We start from the raw sequence: 20608 nt of genomic DNA, 5'->3' as shown, positions 1-20608 counted from the left end.
GTTCCCAGCAAGAACAGTGCAGAGAGTGAGTGCTCACTACATTTCCAAAGAAGTTTTCACTGCCAACAGACCAGGAGATTCCTGAGCATAAAAGCACCATGAGTTTTCATTTCAGCAGTTTCAGCCAGGTATGGGTCAGGACAAAGAAACACTCAAAAGTTTGGGTGGCCATTTCAACTGGTGCCGGGAATGCCTGGGAGACAGAGCTGTCCATTCAACTGAAAGGGAGGGGGCTGAGACAGGAAACCAGGTGATGTGATCTGGCTTGACAGGTAACACCCCCATGAGACAAGAAATCTGAAACACTCTGGATTAAGAGTTTTACAACAAGTGCAGCTGGAACTGGGATGTCCCAGTTACATGGGAGAAGGGCATCCCCCAATACTAAGGCACTCCGCCACTACCAATCCAGACTACTTCGTGCCACGCAGGGCATCTACGAAAAAAGGCAGCAGCATGACAGGAACTTATAAATAAAGCTGACCTTCCTAGGACAGAGCACCTGGGAAAACAGGAGGTTATGAGTTCAGCTGCAGCAGACTTAAACGTACCAGCCCAGCAGCTCTGCACAAAACAACAGAACTCCCAGCACAGCACATGAGCTCTTATAAGGGACAGAATGTCTCCTCAAGCAACTCTCTCAGCCCCATATACACAAAAAGACACCTCATAAAGGGAAGCTCAGGCCAACATCTGGTGGGTACCATTGCGGTATGAGGATAGCGGAGGGAGAAACCAGGAGCAACCCTTGCTGTTCTGCAGCTCCACGGGTGATCTCCAGGTGAATGGGATCTTGACAGCACCTCCAGTGATCCTGCAGCAGAGGCGACTGACTGTTAGTAGGAAAACTAAGTGGAAAGAAATAGCTTCAACATCAATAAAAAAGGCGTCCATTCAGAGACCCCACCTGAAAGTCACCAACTACAAAGACTACAGGTAGATAAAGTCACTAAGATGGGAAGAAACCAGTGCAAAAAGGAAGAAAACACCAAAAACCAGAAGACATCTTCTCATCCAAGGGATCATAACTCCTCACCAGCTAAGGATCAAAGATAGATGGAGAATGAATCTGATGAATTGAAAGAAATCATCTTCAGAAGGTGGGTAATAACAAACTTCTCAGAGCTAAAAGAACATGTGCTAACCCAATGCAAAGAAACTAAGAACCTAGAAAAAAGCTCAGATGATAAGCTGATTAGAATAAACAGCTTAGAGAAGAACAGAAACGACTTGATGGAGCTGAAAAACACAGCACGAGAACTTCATGAAGCATACACAAGTTTCAATAGCAGCACTGACCAAGCAGAAGAAAAAATATCAGAGATCAAAGATCAATGCAATGAAATAAAATGAGAAGGCAAGAATAGAGAGAAAAGAGTGAAAAGAAATGAACAAAGCCTCCAAGAAATATAGGATTATGTGAAAAGACCTAATCTACGTTTGATAGGCGTACCTCAATGTACAGAAAGAATGAATGCAAGCTGGAAAACACTCTTCAGGATATTATCCAGGAGAACTTCTGCAACCCAGAAAGGCAGGCCACTATTCAAGTCCAGGAAGTATGGAGAACACCACAAAGATATACCTCAAGAAGAGCAACCCCAAGACACATAATCATCAGATACACCAGGGTTGAAATGAAGGAAAAAATGCTAAGGGCAGCAAAAGAGAAAGTCGGGTTATCCACAAAGGGAAGCCCACCAGACTCACAGCATATCTCTCCACACAAACCCTACAAGCCAAAAGAGAGTGGGGCCAGTATTCAACATCCTTAGAGAAAAGAACTGTCAACCTAGAATTTGATATCTAACCAAACTAAGCTTCACATTCGAAGGAGAAAGAAAATCCTTTATGGACAAACAATTACTGAGAGATTTTCTCACCACCAGGCCTGCCTTACAAGAGCTCCTGAAAGGAGCACTAATCAAGGAAAGGAACAATCAGTAACAGCCACTCCAAAAATGTACCAAATGGTAAAGACCATCGACACAATGAAGACAATGTGTCAACTAAAGGACAAAACAGCCTGCTAGCGTCAAAATGGCAGTATCAAATTCACACATAACAAAATTATCCTTAAATGTAAATGGACTAAATGCCCCAATCAAAAGACATAGACCACCAGATTGCATAAAATGTCAAAAGCCATCAGTGTGCTGTATTCAGGAAACCCATCTCATGTGCAAGGACACATGTAGGCTAAAAATAAAGGGATGCAGAAAGACGTGTCAAGCAAATTGACAGCAAACAAAAAGCAGGAGCTGCAATCCTTGTCTCTTATAAAATGGACTTTAAACCAACAAAGATCAAAAGACACAAAGAACGGCATTACATAAAGGTAAAAGGATCAATGTAACAAGAAGAGCTAACGATCCTAAATATTTATGCACTCAATACAGGAGCACCAGGGTAGCACCGAGGTACATAAAGCAAGTCCTTAATGACCTACAAAGAGACTTACACTCCCACATAATAATACTGGGAGACTTTAACACTCCATTGTCACTGTTAGACATATCATTGAGAGAGAAAATTAAGAAGGAGGTCCAGGACTTGAATTCAGATCTGGATCAAGCAGACCTAATAGACATCTACAGAAATATCCAACCCAAATCCATAGAATATACATTCTGATCAGCACCACACAGTACCTACTCTAAAACTGACCACATAATTTGAAATAAATCCCTCCTAAGCCAATGCAAAACAAAGGAAATAATAACAAACAGTCTCTCAGACCATATGCAATCAAATTAGAACTCAGAATTAAGAAACTAACTCAGAACTGCAGAACATCATGAAAATAGAACAACTGGCTCCTGAATGTCGACTGGATAAACAATGAAATGAAGGCAGAAATATAGATGTTCTTTGAAACAAATGAGAACAAAGACACAACGTGCCAGAATCTCCAGGACACTTTTAAAGCAGTGTTGAGAAGGCAATTTATAGCAATAAATGCCAGCTAGAGAAGCAAGGAGAGATCTAAAATTGACACTCTATCTTAAAAATTGAAAGAGCTAGAGGAGCAAGGTCAAAAAAACTCAAAAGCTAGCAGAAGACAAGAATTAACTAAGATCAGAACAGAACTGAAGGAGACAGAGACACAAAAAGCCCTTCATAAAATCAATAAGTCCAGGAGCAGATTTTTCGCAGAGATCAACAAAATAGACAGAGCCCCAGCCAGATTAATAAAAAAGAAAAGGGAGAAGAATGAAATAGATGCAATAGAAAACGATAAAGGGGATATCACCAATGACTCCACAGAAATACAAACTACAATCAGAGATTACTACAAATAACTCTATGCATATAAACCAGTAAACCTGGATGAAATGAATAAATTCCTCGACACTTGTACTCCACCAAGACGAAACCAGGAGGAAGTTGGTAGACCAATAACAAGGGCTGAATTAGAGGCAGGAATCAATAGCCTACCAACCAAAAAAAAGGCCAGGTCCAGAGAATTCACAGCTGAATTCTACCAGAAATACAAAAAGAAGCTGGTTTCATTCCTTCTGAAACTATCAATCAATACAAAGAGAGAGAATCCTCCCTAACTCATTTTGTGAGACCAACATCATCCTGATACCAAAACCGGGCAGAGACTCAACTAAGAAAGAAAACTTCAGCCCAATCTCCATGATGAATATCGATGAAAAAATCTTCAATAAAATACTGGCAAACTGACTGCAACAGCACATCTAGAAGCTTATCCGTCACAACCAAGTAGGCTTCACCCCAGGAATGCAAGACTGGTTGAACATATGCAAATCCATAAATGTAGTCCATCACATAAAGGAACCAAAGTTCAAAACCACATGATTATCTCAATAGATGCAGAGAAGGTCTTTGATAAAATTCAACAGTCCTTCATGGTAAAAACTCTCAATAAACTAGGTACTGACGGAATTTATCATAAAATGATAAAAGCTATGTATGACAAGCCTACAGCTTGTTCAGTACAATATCATACTAAATGGCCAAAAGCTGGAAGAATTCCTTTGAAATCAGGCACTAGACAAGGATGCCCTCTCTCACCACTCCTATTCAACATATTATTGGATGTTCTAGCCAGAGCAATCAGCCAAGAAAAAGAAATACCAGGTAATCGATTATGAAATAAGGAAGTCATAGTGTCTCTATTTGCAGATGACATAATTGTATATTTAGAAGACGATCGTCTCAGTCCAAAATCTTCTCAAACTGATAAGCAACTTCAGCAAAGTCTCAGGATACAAAATAATTGTGTAGAAGTCACAGGCATTCCTATATACCAACAAACAGAGAGTCAAATCAAGAGTAAACTCCCATTCACAACTGCTACAAAGAGAATAAAATACCAAGGAATACAACCAACAAAGGATGTAAAGGACCTATTCAAGGAGAACTACAAATCACTGCTCAACAAAATAACAGAGGACACAAACAGATGGAAAAATATTCCATGCTCAGGGTTAGGAAGAATCGGTATCATGAAAATAGCCATACTGCCCAAAGTAATTATAGATTCAATGCTATCCCCATCAAGCTACCAATGAACTTCTTCACAGAACTGAAACAAAACAAAACAAAACAAAACACACTTGATACTTCATATAGAATCACAAGAGATCCCACATAGCGAAGACAATTCTAAGCAAAAAGAACAAAGCCAGGGACATCACATTGCCAGACTTCAAACTATACTACAAGGCTATAGTAATCAAAACAGCATGGTACAGGTACCAAAACAGAGACATAGACCAATGGAACAGAACAGAGACCCCAGAAGAAACACAACACATCTACAACAATCTGGTCTTTGACAAACCTGGCAAAACAACCAATGAGGAAAGGACTCCATGTTTAATAAATGGTGTCGGGAAAACTGGCTAGCAATATGCTGAAAGCAGAAACTGGACCCCTACCTGTCAGCTTGCACTAAAGTTAACTCCAGATGGATCAAAGATTTAAACATAAAACCTAACACTATAAAAACGCTAGAAGAAAATGTAGGCAAAACCATACAGGACATAGGCATAGGCATGGACTTCCTAACTAAAACACCAAAAGCAATAGCAATAAAAGCCAAGATAGACAAATGTGATCTAATTAAACTCCACAGCTTCTGTACAGCAAAAGAGATCACCATTAGAGCGAATCAGCAACCATGAGAATGGGAAAAAATGTTTGCGATCTACTCATCTGACAAAGGGCTAATATCCATAATCTACAAGGAACTAAAATAGATATAAAAGAAAATAACAACCCCATGTAAAAGTGGGAAAAGGATATGAACGGACACTTTTCAAAAGAAGACATATATGAGGCCAACAAACATGAAAAAATGCTCATCATCAGTGGTCATTTCAGAAATGCAAACCAAAAGCACATTCAGATATCATCTCATTCCAGTTAGAATGGTGATCATCAAAAAAATCTAGAGACAACAGATGCTGGAGAGAATGTGGACAAATAGGAACACTCTTATACAGTTGGGGGAGTGTAAATTAGTTCAACCATTGTGGAAGGCAGTGTGGTGATTTCTCAAGGATCTAGAAATAGAAATTCCATTTTACCCAGCAATCCCATTATTGGGTGTATACCTAAAGAACTATAAATTGTTCTACTATAAAGACACATGCACACATATGGTCATTGCAGTTCTGTTTACAATAGCAAAGATCTGGAACCAACCCAAATGCCCATTAATGATACACTGGACAATGAAAATGTGGTACATATACATCATGGAATAGTAAGCAGCCATAAAAAACGATGAGTTCATGTCCTTCATAGGAACTTGGATGAATCTGGAAACCATCATTCTCAGGAAACTGACACAAGAACAGAAAGACAAACACCACATGTTCTCACTCATAGGTGGGTGTGGAACAATGAGAACACGTGATCTGAGAGAGAAAAGCATCACACACTGGGGGCAGTTGTGGGGGTTAGGAGAGGGACAGTGGGTGGTGGGGAGGGAGTGGAGGGTGCAGAAGGATAACATGGGGAGAAATGCCAGATATACTATGCACTTAAAGTAAAATTTAAAAAAATTCCTAAAAAATGATGAGAATAGAATCACCAGTTGGTTTCATTCTCCTTAAATATTTTCTCAATTTCGGGTGAAAGTATTTGATAAATGGGTCTTTAAAACTATATTATTGTGCTGTGAGAACTTTGAGAGACTGTTGTCACAGTAATGAGGAATGTCACTATCCACAGTCATTTTTCCCTTATCCCACTAAAATTAAAACATATGAGGACATGGCTTGAAAGGATAATAAACACTTGCATTTGTTTTGATTATCTCTCAAAATCTAAACAGAAGAGCTACTTGTCTTATCAATCAAATATTATTAATAAAATATATTTAACTTAGTTGATGATATGGAATATCAATTTCAGTGAACTAGCTGCTTTTCATTGCTGATAAGTTGAGTGTTCCCCTTATATAACACATTTCTATTGGGTGATACTAATTATTGTAGATAATGTTTTTTAAATAAAATTATTACAGCCATTAGTTCTCTCTCTTCTCCTCCCACACACACTGGTCTCCTCCATTTTCTTCTGTCTCTTCTTCCTTTTTCCTTCTGCCTTCTTTCTCGAATTCTTTTGCTTATCTATCATTCATTCATTTAATCTATATTTACTAGCACTTAAAGCTTCTTTAGAAGCTTCCATACTTCTGCCAAGATGACAGAATAGGAACTGCTCTGGAGCACAGTTCCCAGTGAGCGCAATGCAGAAGGCAAGTGACCTCGGCATTTCCAATCGAGGTACCAGGTTCACCTCAATAGAACTGCTTGCACAGTGGGCATAGCCTAAGGGGGGGCAAACTGAGGCAGGGTGGAGCACTGACTCACCTGGGAAGGGCAACTGGCTGGAGGATGTCCCTCCTACCCAACAGAGACCATTGGGGAACTTCTAAAGCCACTCCTGCACTTCAGTTCAGATACTGCACTTCTCCCATGGTCTTTACATCCAGCACCAGGAGATTTTAGCTGGGCCAACAAGTGCTGTGACTGACCAGCATGAATCTAAGAGGCCACTTCAGCCAGTGCCATGAGTTTTCAGCACAAATCTCAGTGGCTGTTTTGGCTGGCACCTGGAACGCCTGCAAGACAGAGCCTCCCACTCTCCAGAAAAAAAGGGGAGCTGAAGGCAGGGAGCCAAGTGGCCTTGAGTGGTGGGTGTCCCACAACAAAGACCAGCCAACTGAAGCCCACTGGCATGACAGTTTTGCAGTCAGCAGAACAGTCTGAGCTCAACCCTGGATGATGGAGCTCAGTGAGGGGAAGGGCATCCGCCGATGCTGAGGCAGTTCTAACCTTACCTGTGTAAACAAAAGCAAAGTTTACACAGTATCTGGACTGAGCCCACAGCAGCTCAGCAGTGCCTCTACAGGCTGACTGTGACTAGACTCCCTCCTTGCTGAGCAGGACACCTCTGACAAAAATGCAGCAGCACATCAGAGACTTATAAATAAAATCCCACCTTCCAGGGACAGAGCACCTGGGAAAGGGGTAGCTGTGACTTATGCTGCAGCAGACTTAAACACCCCTGCCCAGCAGCTTTCAACGGAGCAATGAAGCTCCCAGCACACTTGAGCTCAGATAAGGGAGCGACTGACTCCTCAAGTGGCTCACTGACCGCCATATATCCAAAAAGATACCTCATAGAGGAGAGGTCTGGCTGATATCTGGTGGGTACCCTTCGGGGATGAAGCTACCAGAGAAAAGAACAGGCAGCAATTCTTGCTGTTCTGCAGCCCCACAGGTGATTCCCAGGCAAACACAGTATCCAGTGGACCTCCAGAAGTCCTATAGCAGAGAGGCCTGTTAGAAGAAAAACTAAAAAAAAAAAAAAAAAAAAGAGACAGAAAGAAGTAGCTTCAACATCAACAGAAAGAATGTCCACTCAGAGATCCCATCCAAAAGTCACCAACTTCAAATACCAAACGTAGAAAAATCCACAAAGATTGGAAGAAAAAAACACACAAAAAATGAAATCGCCAAAGACCAAAACGACTCTCCTCCTCCAAGGGATCACAACTCCTAACCAGTAAGGGAACAAAACTGGATGGAGAATGAATTTGATGAATTGACAGAAGCAGGCTTCAGAAGATGTGTAATAACAAACTTCTCTGAGATAAAGAAACATGTTCTAACCTAATGCAAAGAAGCTAAAAACCTTGAAAAAAGGTTAGATGAAATGCTAACTAGAATAATGAACTTAGAGAAGAACATAAATGACTTCACGGAGCTGAAAAACACAGCACAAGAACATTGGGAGAAGTGCCTCATGTACGTGATGGGGGGATGCAGGCAGCAAACCACCATGACATGTGTTTACCTATGCATCAATCCTGCAAGATCTGCACATGCACTTCAGAACTTAATTAAAAAAAAAAAAAAAAAAAAAAAAAAAAAAAAAAAAAATTCCTGACCATGGGAAGGGAAGTCAGGAAAAGTGAAGAGAAATATCACGATCCCCAAGGATTCTCCCTTACTTTCAGGGAAGCAAGAGTGTACAGTAATAAAAATGAGGATTATCAGTCCCCAACTAGGAGACTTCCTCTCTGGAAGCTTTCCTGAGAGCCAATTTCAACATGGGTTACTAATTCCCTGAGTCTAGTCTTATAAAGAAAGTCTTTCTAATCCTATGTTGGAAAGACATGGAAGAACAAGGGGAATAATTAATAAAATTTGAACTGGAATTTATTTCCTAATGAAGTATTAGAAACAAACAATTTCAAGGTAACTGTAGCTTTGTTTTACTGAGCTTTTCTAAGCATTACAATATGTTACAAGATAGTGAGTTGTCAAATTAGAATGAATAATTTAGTTCCTCTGACTTAAGTGCTTCAGAAGATAGGAAAATGAATACATTTAATATTTATAGTCTTCACCTCTGAGATATGTGTAATCTTTACAAATATGAGTAACATACTAAAAATATTATATAGAGAAATGTTACAGTACACAAATGCTAAATTAAAAGTGATATAGAAGATAAACACTATGAGTCCTTATGTAAATATATATTTTCTTCAAATTAGAATACTGTTAAAGTGTGTTCTATAATCTCCTGTTAAATTGAAACATTTGATGACAATCTATGTATATGAATATCATCAGTTCATTGTAAAAAAAAAAAAAAAAAAAAAAAAGAGAGAGAAAAGAAAACCAAAAACAGGCAAATGAAAAATCTTACAACTACTGGATCTATTCTGTGTATTTTTATGTGTTGTGGGTGATGTTTATAAATAAAAAAGCTCTCTAATTGGCTTTAATATAATGAATGTTTAAATCAAATTAATTTTTTCAGAAAAATAAAAACTCTAATACCTTTTACTTCACATGACTTTAGTAATATTTGAGAAATAAAGACAGGTTTAAAGTTTATTGGTAAAATAAAGACATTAGCTCTAAATTAGGCAGGTCAGATATTAGGTTTGTAAAATGCTTTAAAGTAATAAACTGCTTTTTTTGACTTTTAAAATTTGTTCAACTTACATGCTTTGGAGTCACTAGATTCTAGGTAAGGTCTGGGAACATGTGGAGTAAGCCGTGCTCCCTGGCTATGCTTTAAAAAGTGAGACTTTACATGCACTTGTGGCTGGTGTCCTAGACTTCATACCTAGTACAAAATTAAAATCACTTACCTGCCAGGTGTTTCACCAAAAAAAAAAAAAAAAAAAAATTGCTAAGATCTAACATAGTAACATGCAATTGAAACTATTGAAAAAGTTTTACATGGAAGCTTTGTGGAAAAAGTGAAATGTGCTTTCAGTAAAACATTATAAGGCATCAGAATGTAAATTTTTGCTTCATTCAGAAGGTTAAAAATTGTTTTGACTTAAATAGAATGAAGCTAAAGGTTTGAGCAAGTTGTGGAAGGTTTGTGAAATAGTCATCTTGTAAAAGAAACACCGTGTGAACAGACTGGGTAAATTAAAAGGAGTATTGTTCAGTTTTTCCATAAATTGAACATTGGAATAAAAACACAACAGGGTGGCCGGGCGCGGTGGCTCAAGCCTGTAATCCCAGCACTTTGGGAGGCCGAGGCGGGTGGATCACGAGGTCGAGAGATCGAGACCATCCTGGTCAACATGGTGAAACCCCGTCTCTACTAAAAATACAAAAAATTAGCTGGGCATGGTGGCGCGTGCCTGTAATCCGAGCTACTCAGCAAGCTGAGACAGGAGAATTGCCTGAACCCAGGAGGCGGAGGTTGCGGTGAGCCGAGATCGGGCCATTGCACTCCAGCCTGGGTAACGAGAGCAAAAACTCCGTCTCAAAAAAAAAAAAAAAACAAAAACAAACAAACAAAAAAAAACTCAACAGGGTTTTCTTAGAGCACTAATTTTGCTTTAATACAAATTTGTAAAAGGTTATCAAAAGCTTATAAGAATTTCAATTTATAGTCAAACTGATGAAGACTGGATGAATTCATCTTTAAGGTTTTATTAAAAATTTGAGTTGACATTAACAGTACACTAATGCAAGAGTGAAATTTGGCTTTCTTTCTTGAATATGATTTTAACATAATATTAAAGAATAAAAAAGATTTCTGTCTCTCCTCAAATAAATTACAGGAAAAAGAAGGGAAAGACACACATTGCTTGAAAAGCTGAGTCTTCTATCAATGAGTAAGGGTTTTTGCCTTTAAACATTTTTTTGAGTTACCATTTTGGCTAAATGAATGACTTACTATGACCTGGCATTCCATTTTATATCAAGTGTTTTAGGCCTTTAGTATATTTATATCAATATTAATATATTTGATACACTTCCCCAAATCCAATTTTATCTTCAAAATTAAGTCTTTTTGACTTCTTAATTTGGAATGCAAAAGAAGGCACTGAAAAATCCAAAAGAGCAGTATATGGAATTATTTGACATGTTGTTACATAAGGAGCACTGTCAAAATAAGAAATATTTTAACTTTTTCAGATTATATTGTAATAAATGTTGATATATGTTTGAAAATTGTATGAAATTCCTAAAATTCTAATAGGTCAAAATATATGCTATCAATTATATTGTTTCCATGATAAACTGTAGACCACAGAAATGTACAGATTTTCTTCTCAGTCATGTAACTGTAAGTATTTAACAACGTTTTCACACTTAACTGCTTAATACTAATGCAGTTTCTGAAAACTTGACAAGCACAAAATGTCCTAGAATATGGTGTCTTTTAGGAGGTTCCTGAAATAATGGAAAGACTATGAAAAAGAGTTCTTGAATACAGATTTCTGGAAACTTTAGAATCACATCATTTGTCAAATAATCCCAAATACTTTAAGGACTGTGTAAGATTTCCTGGAATTTTAATGAAAAGACTTATTTGTTTTTAAAACTCCTACCCAAATAGAAGAAAAATTAATTCAATACCAAGAAAACACTTTGTCACACTGTCATTCTTAATCAGCTTTCATTCTAAATTGTTTATATATACAATTTGAATGAACTCCATGATCTAAGTCAAGTTACCTATGACAACCCATCATTTACAACTACTATGAACCTAAATTGGAGAAACAACTGATATTTAAATGGATATATGTTCAATGTTAAGCATGGACTCATGGAGAACCAAGACAGCTGCCTTGTCCTTTCTGGGTCCATACTTAAAGTTCTTCTTAAAGGAGAACTAGAAACCATTGCTCAAGAAATAAGAGAGGTCACAAACAAATTTTTAAAATCCATGCTCATGGATACAAAGAGTCAATATTATAAAAATGGCCACATAGACAAACTAATTTACAGAATCAATGCTATTCCCATCAAGCTACCATTGTCTTTCTTAAGAGAATTGGCAAAAACTACCTTTAATTTCATATGGGATGAATAAAGAGCCTGCATAGCCGAGCAAAAAGAATAACGCAGGAGACATCACACTACCAGACTTCAAACTATATTATCAGCTTACAGTAACCAAAACAGCACGGTACTGGAACCAAAACAGATATATGGACCAATGGAACAGAACAGAGGCCTCAAAAATAATGCCACACATTTACAACCATCTGATCTTTGACATACAAGACCAAAAATTAAAATAAAAAAATAAATAAAAAATAAACCAATGGGGAATAGATTCCCTGTTTAATAAATGGTGTTGGGAAAATTGGCTAGCCATATGCAGAAAACTGAACCTGGACCCCTTAATTACACCTTATACAAAAATTAACACAAAATGGATTAAAGCCTAAAACAGAAGACCTAAAATTATAAAAACCCCAGAAAAAAACCCTAGGCAATAGCATACAGAACATAGGCACGTGCAAAGACTTTATAACTAAAACACCAAAAGCAATGGCAGAAAATGTCAAAATTGACAAATGAGATTTAATTAAACTAAAAAGCTTCTGCACAGAAAACTAAAAGGAAACAAAAGACATCTATCATCAGAGTGAATGGGCAACCCACAGAATGGGAGAAAATTTTTGCAATCAATCCATCTGACAAAGGGCTAATATGCAGAATCTATAAAGAACTTAAGTTTAGCAGAAAAAAACCAACTCCATCAAAAGGTAGGTAAAGAATATGAATAGACACTCCTCTAAAGAAGACATTTATGAAGCCAACAAACACATAATGAAAAGCTCATCATCACTTGTCATTTCAGAAAAACAATTATTGGAAAAGTCAGAAAACAACAGATGCTGGAGAGGATGTAGAGATATAGGAAATCTTTTACACTGTTGGTGGGAGTGTAAATTAGTTCAACCATTGAGGAAGACAGTGTGGTGATTCCTCAACGATCTAGACATAGAAATGCCATTGGACCCAGCAATCCCACTACTGGGTATATGCTCAAAGGATTATAAATCATTCTACGACAAAGACATATGGACACATATGTTCACTGCAGCACTGTTCACAAGAGCAAAAACTTGGAACCAACTCAAATGCCCATCAATAATAAACTGGATAAAGAAAATGTCACACATATACATCCACAGCCATGAAAAAGAATGAGTTCATGTCTTTCTCAGGCACATGGATGAAGCTAGAAACCATCATTCCCAGCAAACTGACACAAGAACAGAAAACCAAACACCACATGTTCTCACTCATAAGTGGGAGTTGAACAATGAGAGTACATGGACACAGGGAGGGGAACATCACACTCCGGAGCCTGTCGGGGTTGGGCCTAGGGGAGAAATAGCATTAGGAGAAATACCTAAGGTAGATCATGGGTTGATGGGTGCAACAAGCCCCCATGGTATGTGTATACCTATGTAACAAACATGCATGTTCTGCACATGTACCACAGAATTTAAAGCATAATAATAAGAAGAATAAGAAATCTGCTTTTAATTATAAAACTCTTAAAGAAAATCCTTTTGAATCTCTTACTACCACATCATAGCTGGGACAAACTGCTGATATTTTAAAAGTAACAAGTATCAAACCAGAAAGAACTAGATTTAGGAACCAAACTCAGGTTGCTGTAGGGAACAGGGCAGAATGTTAAGATTGAAAGGTCACCACTGCTCCTTCAGTCTGGCCTTGGCTGACAAAAGGTGGCCTAATGTGGACAGAAACTCTTAGGTTAAAAAAAAAAAAAAAAGGAATTTCTGCTCACTAGAAAATACATACTTGGCAGCTACAAAGTTTTAGCCAATTCAGATGACTTGCTTCCCAAAATTTGGAACATTCCCTTGGATTTGACCAAGTCAGAAAGATATGGTCATACTTGATGGAAGAAAAGTGAAATAACAACAAAATCTAAAACATAAATAAATAAAAAAGTTAAGCAAAATAAAAAAATGCACAATAAATATGATTACTGAGTGTTATAATGTTAAGGAGAAATTAAAACCAAGTGGTTGGTAATCTTAACTTTTAGTCATTAAGGAAAAATTTTAAGACAAATCTCTAATTTAGCCACTTACCTGGAAATAAGGCTCAGGCTGATGACTGTTCTCTACCATCTTAGAAGTAGGAAAAAATTCACACTCACCTTTCCTGTCAGAAGCAAGCTGAAACTCAAGAAAGGAAGTGCCTGCTCTCCACCATCATGGAAGCAGCAAAACTTGTCTTCCTTACCGGAAATGAGAAAAACTTCACAAAAGGAGCTGTAAAGCAAAATCAACCTTAGCTCTGAACCAAATTTTGGGAGATCCGGGACTCTCCAGGGGGCAGAAGCTCCCAAACCTCAGCAAATTATCTATCATATTGGTTTGAACAATAAGGATAGCCCAGGTTGGTATCAAGCAATAATAACATTTATCAAAGGTCAGGGCCATATTTGTAATGTCCTTCTCTCTCTCTCTCTCTCTCTCCCTCTCTCTCTCTCTCTCTCTCTCTCTCTGTCTGTCTTTTTTGAGGCAGAGTCTCTCTCTGTTGCCAGGCCTCAGACTGGAGTGCAGTTGCATGATCTCAGCTCACTACATCCTCTGCCTCCTGGGTTTAAGCAATTCTCTGGCCTCAGCATCCCAGGTAGCTGGGACTACAGGCGCATGCCTCCACGCCAAGCTAATTTTTTCTTTTTTCTTTTTTCTTTTTTTTTTTTTTGGTATTTTTAGTAGGGACGGAGTTTCACCATGTTGGCCAGGATTGTCTTGACGTCTTGACCTCAAGATCCACCCGCCTTGGCCTCCCGAAGTTCTGGGATTACAGGCTTGAGCCACCGTGCCAGGCCCATGTCCTTCTCTTTTTATCTTTATTCGTATAGCCTGTTTTGTCAGAAACTAGGATTGCAACACCTGCTTTTTTCTGTTTCCCATTTGCTTGAAGGATATTTCTACATTCATTTTGAGCCTATGTGTGGGCATTCATGTGAGATGGGTCTCTTAAAGACAGCATACTCAAATGAGTGTGGGCTCTTTATTCATCTTGCTGCCCTATGTCTTTCAGTTGGAGCATTTAGCCCAGTTGGTTAGCACTGATATGTATGGATTTGATCCTGACATCACACTGTTAATTGATAATTTTGCAGACTTGTGTATGTGGTTGGTTTTTTAGCATCACTGATCTGTGTAATTCAGTGCATTTTTGTAGTGGCTGGTGATGATCTTTTTTCCATATTAATTTCTACTTTTAGGAGCTCTTGTAAGGTAGATCTTTTGATAATGAATTCCCTTAGCATTTGCTTGCCTGAAAATGATCTTATTTCTCCTTCACTTATGACAATTAGTTTTGCTGGCCTTGAAATTCTGGGTTGAATTTTTTCTTTAAAAGTTGAATATCTCTTCTGGCTTGTAGGGTTTTAGCTGAGCAGTCCGCTGTTAGTCTGAAGAGATTCCTTTTGTAGGTGACCTTGTCTTTCTCTCTAGCTGCCTTTGACAATTTTTATTTCATTTTGACCTCGGAGAACCTGATGATTATGTGTCTTAGGGATGTTCTTCCTGTGGCATATCTGAGTTTCTCTGGGTTTCCTGAATTTGAATGTTGTTCTGTCGTGCTAGGTTGGGGAAATTCTCATGAATGATATTCTGAAATATGTTTTCCAAGTTGGTTCCATTTTTGTCATCTCTTTCAGGTATATTAATAAGGCATACATTTTGCCTTTTTACATAATCCTTTATTTCTCAAATGTTTTGTTCATTTCTTTTCATTCTTTTCCCCCATTCTTGTCTCTTTTCTTTCAGAAAGCCAGTTTTCAAGCTCTGAGACTCTCACCTTTGCTTGGTCTGTTCTACTAGGTGGTCTTGCACATGAGATGGTGCTGGTCTGACCTCAGCACTCCTTAGTCTGCTTGCCTCTCCCAGGACCCCAGCCTGGCCACACCTGCTTACAGGGCACCCTTGGGTGCCCACACACATTGCAATAATTTTTATAATGCAATCACACACAATTACCATGTGGCTGCATTATAAAAATTTATGTAGTGTGCTTTTCAGCTCCATCACATCAGTTTATTCTTTTTTTAAAAATTGTACCTCAGGTTATAGGGTACACAGGCAGATCATGGAGAATTGTTGCATAGGTACACACACGGCAATGTGGTATCCTGCCTCCATCCCGCCACCTACATCTGGCATTTCTCTTCATGTAATCCTTCCCTGACCTCCCCACCCCTTGGTGTCCCCCTGTTGTCCACCCCCAAGAAGACCCCAGTGTGTGATGCTTCCCTCCCTGTGTCCATGTATTCTCATTATTCATCACCCGCCTATGAGTGAGAACATGCAGTGTTTGATTTTCTGTTCTTCTGTCAGTTTGCTAAGGATGATGGTTTCCAGATTCATCCATGTCCCTACAAAAGACACAAACTCATCGTTTTTTGTGGCTGCATAGTATTCCATGGTGTATGTATGTCACATTTTCCTTGTCCAGTCTATTGTCACTGGACATTTGGGTTGTTTTCAGGTCTTTGCCATTGCAAACAGTGTCACTGTGAACATACGTGTGCATGTGTCTTTATAATAGAATGATTTATAATCCTTTGGGTATATACCCAGTAATGGGATAGCTGGGTCAAATGGAATTACTATGTCCAGGCCCTTGAGCAAGTGTTATACTGCCTTCCACAATGGTTCAACTAGTTTACACTCCTAGCAACAGTGTAAAAGCGTTCCTATTTCTCCACATGTTCTCTGGTATCTGTTGTCTCCAGATTTTTTAATGGTCACCATTCTAACTGGCATGAGGTGATATCTCAATATGGTTTTGATTTCTCTAATAATCAGTTATGATGAGCATTTTTTCATATGTTTCTTTGCCTCATATATATCTTCTTTTCAGAAGTGTCTGTTAATATCATTTCCCTAATTTGAATGGGTTTGCTTGCTTTTTTTCTTGTAAATCTGTTTTACTTATTTGTAGATTCTGGATATCAGCCATTTGTCAGATGGGTAGATTGCAAAAACTGTTTCCCATCCTGTTGGTTGGTGGTTCACTCTAATGATTGTTTCTTTTGCTGTACAGAAGCTCTGGAGTTTAATAAGGTCCCATTTGTCTATTTTCGTCTTTGTTGCCAATACTTTTGGTGTTTTAGTCATGAAGTACTTGCCTATACATATGTCCTGAATGGATTTGCCTGGGTTTTTTCTCTAGATTTTTTATGGCATTAGGTCTTATGTCTAGATCTTTAATCCATCTATAGGTAATTCTACTGTAAGGTGTCAGGAAGAGGTCCAGTCTCTGCTTTCTTCACACTGGTAGCCAGTTTTCCCAATGCCAATTATTAAACAGGAAATCCTTTCCCCATTGCTTGTGTTTGTCAGGTTTGTCAAAGATGAGATGGTTGTAGATGTGTGGCATTGCCACCAGGACCTCTGTTTTGTTCCATTGGTCTATGTCTCTGTTTTGGTACCAGTACCATGCTGTTTTGATTACTGTAGCCTTGTAGTATAGTTTGAAATCAGGTAGCATGATGCCTCTTGCTTTGTTCTTTTTGCTTAGCATTGTCTTGGCTATGCAGAGTCTCTTTTGCTTCCATATGAAGTTTAAGGTGGGTTTTTCCAGTTCTGTGAATAAGGTCATTGGTAGCTTGATGGGGACAGCAGTGAATCTATAAATTACTTTGGGCAGTATGGCCATTTTCACGATATTGATTCTTCCTAAAAATATGAAATGCTTCATGAATTTGCATATCATCCTTAAGCAGGAGCCATGCTAATCTTGCCTGTATCATTCCAATTTTAATATATATGCTGCCATAGCAAGCACCGGCAAGGTTCTTTATACTGGCTCTATTGCCTGTTAGCTCCTGCGATGTTTCACAATGACTTTTGACTTCCTTGCATTGGATCATGACATACTTCTTTCACTCAGTGAACTTTGTTTCTACCCACATTCTGAATTCTACTTGTATCATTAAAGACATGTCAGCCTCTGATCAGTTCTGAAAACTTGAACAGGCTGAACAGTTATTGTAATCATCTGGAGGAAAGAAGGCATGCTGACTTTTTGAGTTTCAGTGTTCTTGCACTGATTCTTCCTCATCTCTATGATCTTATTCGCCTTCAACCTTAGAGGTTGCCGACCTTTGCACAGGATATTTTTCTTTTATCATATTTGATGATCTTTTTGGTTTGATTGTGGTGTAAGGCAGATGCAGCCAGCTGGCTTTGGTTTTGGAGGATTTTAGGGGGCCAATATTCATCTCCCAATTCCTGGACTGTGTCCTTTAACTCTGGCAAATTTATATTGGGTCTCAACTTTGTTCTCTGGCTCCTCAAAATTTGGAGTCTACTGCACTGAAGGCAGCAAAGTGTGGCAGCTGTGGCAGAGTGCTAGCAGATGCAGAAGTGCCTGCCTCCCTGTTGGCATTCACCCAATGGTGGAAGTGGTGGAGGCAAGACCACTTGGTGGGTGCCAGGGGACCCCTGCTGTGTGTGCTGTTGCACTGCAGGTGCAGGCTGGGGTGCTGGCCTGTGCAGGTCTGGGTGCCTTCTCTGTGACCCCCTAAGCAGCAGCAATCACTAAACACGTATTAGGGTTTTTTTTTTGTGCACAACATTAGCACAAGGGCAAGTTGTTGGCAAAGTTGGTTCTTTTGGTTCTGTGCCTACCATGGCTATCTCTTCAATGGGAGTTCAGGTGGGTTGAAGTGTGTGCTACAGTCCCATGTGCTGGTAGGGCAAGTACAGCAAAATCCACTCATGTAAACACACAGCAGCAAATCGGTGTATGACGTTTGTGTATAAAGAGCTGCAGTATGGAGAGGCAATGTAGAGGCTGGTGCATGCCTGAAGGATCCATGTTGCTGCATCTCTTCACTGCTCAGGCATGGTCCACTGGCACAGAAACAAAGGTGTGGGCACACGAGAGTGCCCTGTAGGCAGGTGTGGCCAGGCTGGGGCCCTGGGAGAGGCAAGCAGACTAAGGAGTGCTGAGGTCACACCAGCTTCATCTCATGTGCGAGAATGCCCAGGTGAGATCAGGCCTTAGAGAACTCTCTGAAAAGTGAGGCCCTAGCACAGCACAGCTGCTCTACAAAAACGTGGCCAGACTTCTTTTTTAAGCAAGTCTCCTTTTATTAAGAGGGAGACTCTCACACCTGATCTCTGCTGGGCAATCTTCACATGAGATGTGGCTGATCTGACCTCCACACTCCTAAAGTGCTGGGATAAAGTGTCTCATAAGACCAAGTGGAGCCTAGAGAGATAGCTGTGCCTGCCCTCTGGGCTTCACATCAGCTGGCTTCCTGCTCCATCACTTTTCTTGTCTCCTGGGGGCTCTACCCCAGAGAGATTTGAGTTAGCCATCACTTAGTGTTATTAGCCCAGGATGGAGGGTCTGTGCTGTGGGCCCAAGCCAGGGTTCCCTGTCTGGTGATAAGCCGTGGAGGGTATGTGGTATCCACAAGAGATGGACTGCCTTGTTCCTTGGGTCAACTGCAGCTTGTTAGAGTTATCAATATGGCACTTATGGTATTTGCTTTCTTGATGTTCTGAAGGTAACAAGGGCAGATCCACTGCAGAGGCAGTGGCAGAGAGGATTTCAGTCAATCTGTGAAGGTCTGTCCAAGGAATTGCCAAGTTGCTACTGGCTTGATGGCTTCACTGGGGCCTGGATAAAGACCCAAGCTGGGAGGACCTGCTCATCGAGGAGATATGGAAACCAGCACCCACGTAATGGTTCAGCCACTTTTCCATAAGGCTGCTGTGGTATACTGGGGGTCCACTCCAGTCCCTAATTGCCTCATATCTTCCAGTGCCTAAAGATATCACTAGCGAAGCCTGCAAAAAGGCAGAGATAATAGCCTGCCTCTTCCTCTGGGAGCTCTGTACCACTGAGGTACAATCCTGTTGGCAATCTGGACACAACTATGGGAGGTGGCTGGAGACAAGTTCAGAAGTCTTGTCTAGTCAGGAGGAACAAGAACAGAGACTTGCTTTTAAAAAAGTCTGGCCATGTTTTTGTAGAGCAGCTGTGCTGTGCTGAGGGTTCACTTCAGCCCCTGTTTGCCTCAGACACTCTGAAGCCCCAAGGTTGAAATGGCTGAGTTGCCTAAACAGCAAAGATGACAGTCTGGTCTTCCCCTTGGAAGCTCTGACTCAGGGAGGCCTGAAACCTCTGTCAGCCAGAGAACAGCAGTGAAGGCAGCCAGAAACCCTGTTGAAAGGCTTTACCCAGTGATTAGAAATGTGGTTGGGGACTGACTTAAACAAGGGTCTGGCCATGTTTTTGCGAGGTGGCTCTGCTGTGCTGAGCTACCACTTACACCCCTGGTCAGCTTGGGTTCTACAAAGCCCTCAGGCCAGAACCTAGTCATCCAAACAGCAAAGTTGGTGGCCCACCCCTCTCTGTGGGAGCTCAGTCTAAGGAATGTTTCAAATCTCCATTGCCCAGGGAACACCAGTGAGGGTAGCTGTAAGCCCCAGGTGGAAGGTCCTGTTCAGTAAGAAGGAACAGGATCAGGAGCCTGCTTACAGAAGCAGTCTGGCCATGATTTGGTAAAGCAGCTGTGCTGTGCCACAGGAACTCTTCTGCCCCTGGTCGGTTTGTACTCTCCAATGCCCGCAGGCTGGAATAATTAAGTTCCTCCAACAGGAAAGATGACAACCTGCACTGTCTTTTTTCCCACAGTTTATCTTGTGTCATGGAGCTGAATTTTTAGGCTGTTAATTTTACAATAAGCATGACAGTTGTTCAGAAAGAATCTTGCTGTTCTCTTTCAGGTTAGATGTATGAGAATTCATTGTCTCCTGTAA

At 39.9% G+C, this 20608-nt stretch overlaps 1 non-coding gene across 1 annotated transcript; it reads right to left on the bottom strand.

The window, feature by feature from the left end:
• Positions 1-17511: 17511 nt before the first annotated feature.
• On the bottom strand, positions 17512-17618 carry LOC141580481 (U6 spliceosomal RNA). Its single transcript, XR_012512649.1, has one exon. It is a non-coding gene; the product is annotated as a U6 spliceosomal RNA (small nuclear RNA).
• Between the last annotated feature and the right edge of the window lie 2990 nt (positions 17619-20608).

The sequence above is a fragment of the Saimiri boliviensis genome, chromosome 11 (genome assembly GCF_048565385.1).
Source record: "Saimiri boliviensis isolate mSaiBol1 chromosome 11, mSaiBol1.pri, whole genome shotgun sequence".
Taxonomy (NCBI): domain Eukaryota; kingdom Metazoa; phylum Chordata; class Mammalia; order Primates; family Cebidae; genus Saimiri; species Saimiri boliviensis.
Note: the sequence above shows the minus strand (reverse complement) of the source record. Positions and strands in the feature narration are given on the sequence as shown.